The sequence below is a fragment of the Triticum dicoccoides genome, chromosome 3B, assembly GCF_002162155.2.
Source record: "Triticum dicoccoides isolate Atlit2015 ecotype Zavitan chromosome 3B, WEW_v2.0, whole genome shotgun sequence".
Lineage (NCBI taxonomy): Eukaryota > Viridiplantae > Streptophyta > Magnoliopsida > Poales > Poaceae > Triticum > Triticum dicoccoides.
This window is the reverse complement of record NC_041385.1, coordinates 689,487,840-689,492,506: the sequence shown is the minus strand read 5'-3', so window position 1 is coordinate 689,492,506 and position 4,667 is coordinate 689,487,840. Positions and strand designations below refer to the sequence as shown.

The 4,667-nt window shown below is 40.5% G+C and overlaps 1 pseudogene; it reads left to right on the top strand.

Moving 5' to 3' along the window:
• Positions 1-3,676, top strand: part of LOC119281846 — a 4,244-nt pseudogene extending 568 nt beyond the window's left edge.
• The last annotated feature ends 991 nt before the right edge of the window (positions 3,677-4,667 follow it).

Sequence of the window (4,667 nt, the reverse complement as noted above, 5' to 3'; positions counted from 1 at the left end):
AGAGGGACGAGAGAGGGGGGGTTCTCCTTGATCCAGATTGGATCGAGAGGGGGGAGGGAGTGGCGACGTGAGGGGGAAAGTGGGGGAGTCGGTTAGGGTTCCAGGGGTGGGGAGGGCCATATAGGCCAGGGGCGACTGGGCCGGCCAGCTGGGCCGGCTTTGGCCAGCTGGGCCATTCAGCCTAGCGGAGGGGGGGGGGGCTTTTCAATCCTTTTTTTGTTTTGTCTTTCTTTTTTATTTAATGTTCTTTTCTATTTTATTAAATTTTAGCTTTTATAAAATACAAAGCTGTACCTAAAAGAGCATTAATAATTATGCCCCTACCACAATTAGCTTCGCACCTAAAACAAAATAGTATGTATCTGTTTATTATTTTAAATTCATTTAAATAATTGGTTTTGCTACTGTTTTAGTTAGTTTAGTGCATTTAAACATTTTATAAAGACTTGGTTTCTCCACCAATATTACTTATGAATTATTTGTCACCTCCAGAACATTTTAGTTTTAATATTTGAAAATTTTTATCATTTCACTCGACTTTGAATTTGAATTCGAACGAGATTTGAATCATCGCGAGATTAGGAATAGTGACCGGGGTGACGTGGCATCATTAACAGAGGTTTATTGTAGCTTAATTATCGGGCGTCACAACATCATATGATGTTATTTCCAATGAAGTTTATATAAAGTCCCAGCTCAATATTATCTTACTAAGCCGGCTCTTTGGGGCTACACGTTGCTGCTCGAATCTACATGATCATGCATGCAAAGTCCCTGCTCATTATTGCATAATGACCCAGTCCTTGGGGGCTACACTGGTTGAAGTTTTTATGAGCATAAGACAATTACAAGTCCCAAGTTGCTGCAAGCATGACAACCCGGCACTTGGGGCTACATATGTGGAATACTTAGTCTATGACTAATGATTGAGATGAACAACCTAGATTTCTTCAAGCTTGTGACATTCATATTGAAATAAGTCTTAAGTTGTTACTACGTTCCCTTCTTAAGACTTGGGGGCTACAAGTGAGATACATATAAGAGAGGTACGCTTTCAAAGCTGATGTTAACAAACAATTATGACCCGGTGCCATCAATATTTATAAACCGGCAATTTTGGCAATGATAAACCGGCAAGTTTTACATCTTTAAGCCGGCTGAAAATCAGATGAGTATTTCAAGACTAATATTTTTTGCATTGGGAGCTGAATCAAATGAATTATCCTTCATAGTATTTCTCTATGAGAAACCAATGTCAAAGCTGGCCTATTGACCCGGATTTTCTAGAAGAAGTAAATGACAAGGAATTAAGGATGATCAGGTGCCGGCTTACAAAAATTCTTAAACCGGAGCATAATCTGTCAAAATTGTTCTTGTGTTTGTTTTACAGGATCAGTTTAACATGGATAAATCCAAATTAAACTAGGGGCTAATGTCGGGGATATACCCCGCGGTATGACACGACCGGAGATATGACCCGGACGGGACTTGGTGTTTCATTGGTAACCCGGCATATGTTAAGTCAGATGATACCCGACACTTGGGGGCTACATATGTGGAATACTTAGTCTATGACTAATGATTGAGATGAACAACCTGGATTTCTTCAAGCTTGTGACATTCATATTGAAGCAAGCCTTAAGCTGTTACTACGTTCCCTTCTTAAGACTTGGGGGCTACAAGTGATATACATATAAGAGAGGCACGCTTTCAAAGCTGATGTTAACAAACAATTATGACCCGGTGCCATCAATATTTATAAACCTGCAATTTTGGCAATGATAAACCGGCAAGTTTTACATCTTTAAGCCGGTTGACAATCAGATGAGTATTTCAAGACTAATATTTTTTGCATTGGGAGCTGAATCAAATGAATTGTCCTTCATAGTATTTCTCTGTGAGAAACCAATGTTAGCAAATTGAGTATGAAGTTGGCCTATTGACCCGGATTTTCTAGAACAAGGAAATGACAAGGAATTAAGGATGATCAGGTGACGGCTTACAAAAGTTCTTAAACTGGAGCATAATCTGTCAAAATTGTTCATGTGTTTGTTTTACAGGATCAGTTTAACATGGATAAATCCAAATTAAACTAGGGGCTAATGTCGGGGATATACCCCGCGGTATGACCCGACCGGAGATATGACCTGGCCGGGACTTGGTGTTTCATTGGTAACCCGATAGATGTTAAGTCAGATTATAACCCGGCAGATGTTAAATCAGATGATAACCCGGCAGATGTTAAGTAAGATGGTAAACCGACAGACAGTCATAACCCAGCAGACAGAGTTGTCTAGGGTTAATAAGCCCGAGATGTTAACAAGCCCACGAAGAGAAGTCAGAATAGTTTAAGTCTTAGTCTGAGATGGACTCTACATGTAACCCGCCCCTTCAACTTATATAAGGAGGGGCAGGGCACCACAAGAGGGGAGAGAGAATAATCTTAAGGTTAGACACAACTAGGAGAGCCAGTTTACGGCGACTCCCTGGTGATGATAATGAGACCTAGCCACAAACAGCATGTAGGGTTGTTACCGGATGATGTTTCCCGGGGCCCGAAGTTGTCTAAACCCTTGTCTTGTGTGTTGATCCGTCTCGCGTATCTCATCCCGATCAACCCCTCTCAAGCTACCACATAGATGTGTTGGCCTCACGACTAAGTCCTCACACTAGGACATCTACCGTGACAATTCCATGACAGTTGCGGTGGCATGTTTTTGATGCAAAGGGCCAGGTCAGAATTCTTCTGTTTGTTTCAGTTGTCATTATTTTCCCAGGTCAACCTTCTTGTACATTCTTGATTTATAATGCAAAGGCAGAGGACCCAACATTCGTCCTAAAAAACTGGTTCAGTAATTTGCTTTGTCTATGTGATAGGTACTTGGACCGGTGGCATCCCAGATAGTTGTTGTGCTTCAAGGCAAGGACAAGCCAACCTGTGTACCTCATGTGGAAGATGGAGACATGTGTATTATTCTTAATGCAAAAGATATTTGTGTTACAGGAAGAAAAATGAGTGACAAAATTTACTATTGGCATACAGGGTTAGTAATTCTAGCAAATACTTTTGTATACCTTATTTGGTATTATTATTAATTTCTTCTGTCATGTGCATTTTTCCATTTTTTGGATAGGTATGTTGGCCACCTGAAAGAAAGAAAGATGACCAGATGGCAAAAGACCCAACTGAAGTGATCCATAAAGCTGTCATGCGCATGCTTCCTCACAATAAATTGCATGATGTAAGTGAAATTTCATGGAAGAAAAGAACAAAATCCAATAAAATACCATAAGATCCCCATCCATCTTTTCTTTTGTGTAGTTCCAAGTGGCTGATATTCCATGTATACCGAATTACTGATGGGCCGTAGTCTATTCTTTCCCCTTCTCAAATTACCATTTAACATGCAGTACTAGTTTTATGATGGTATTCTCATTAAAATCTCCTATTTTGCTCCTCTAGGATAGGGATCGCAAGTTGACGATATTTGCTGAAGGTGAGCATCTATTTCATGATCGCCTCTCGAACCTTGTCATGCCACCACGCAAAGTACGTGAGATGCGCCCCTGGGCAAGACGTGCAATGATAAGGACATAGAATAAAGATCAGGACAGGGAACCTAAGAAAGCCGAGGGAGAAGTAGCTAAGAATGACAAAATTGCAGCCGCTGCATAAGTCACCTTCAAATGTGTGTGGACTATGGAGAGACCTATGATCCGCGCCACCACGAATCTATCTGATGCGTTTTTTGGATGATGATCTGCGTACCTTTCATCCCTTCGACATGTAGTCATTCGTGTTGAATTTCATAGAAAGGAAGCAGTACAATCTTATCAAGCCTTGTTAAGGTAGCCAGATTGCTGGGAAGCCCGCCGAGTTGAGTTGAGGAGGCACTAGAACCTGCAAAAGCTCAAACTCATTTTGAATTTTCTTTTCTTAAACCTGTAACTCGGATCTTGTATTGCAATAAAACTCCTCGCATTATGCAGAATATCCATCTTGAATGGAGCAAATAATTCATTAGGTCGAGCTATAACTCACCCTTTTTTGTCAAAAAGAACGATAGTTTTTGTAGACTAAAAATCCCTCCGATTTTGAACTAAAACCATACACTTATTATGGATTGGAGGGAGTACTATTCTGTGAACGAAAATGTATTTTAAGAAAAAGAAAAATGAGCACCATTTCCCAGGGTTAACCATTTTCTAAAACTAAATTTTGAGATTCAACTTTTTTCGAGACTATCTTGAGAACCAATTTTTTTCCAAAAGGAACACCTTGTGTGCTATCAAACGTCACAACGTAACTGGGTGATTATAAAGATGCTCTACTGGTGTCTCCGAAGGTGTTTGTTGGGTTGGCATAAATCGAGATTATGATCTGTCACTCCGAGTATCGAAGAGGTATCTCTAGGCCCTCTCGGTAATGCACATCACTATAAGCCTTGCAAACAATGTGAATAATGAGTTAGTTGCGGGATGATGTATTACGGAACGAGTAAAGAGACTTGCCGGTAACGAGATTGAACTAGGTATGATGATACCGACGATCAAATCTCGGGAAAGTAACATACCGACGACAAAGGGAATGACGCATGCTGTTATGCGGTTTGACCGAAAAAGATCTTCATAGAATATGTAGGAACCAATATGAGAATCCAGGTTCC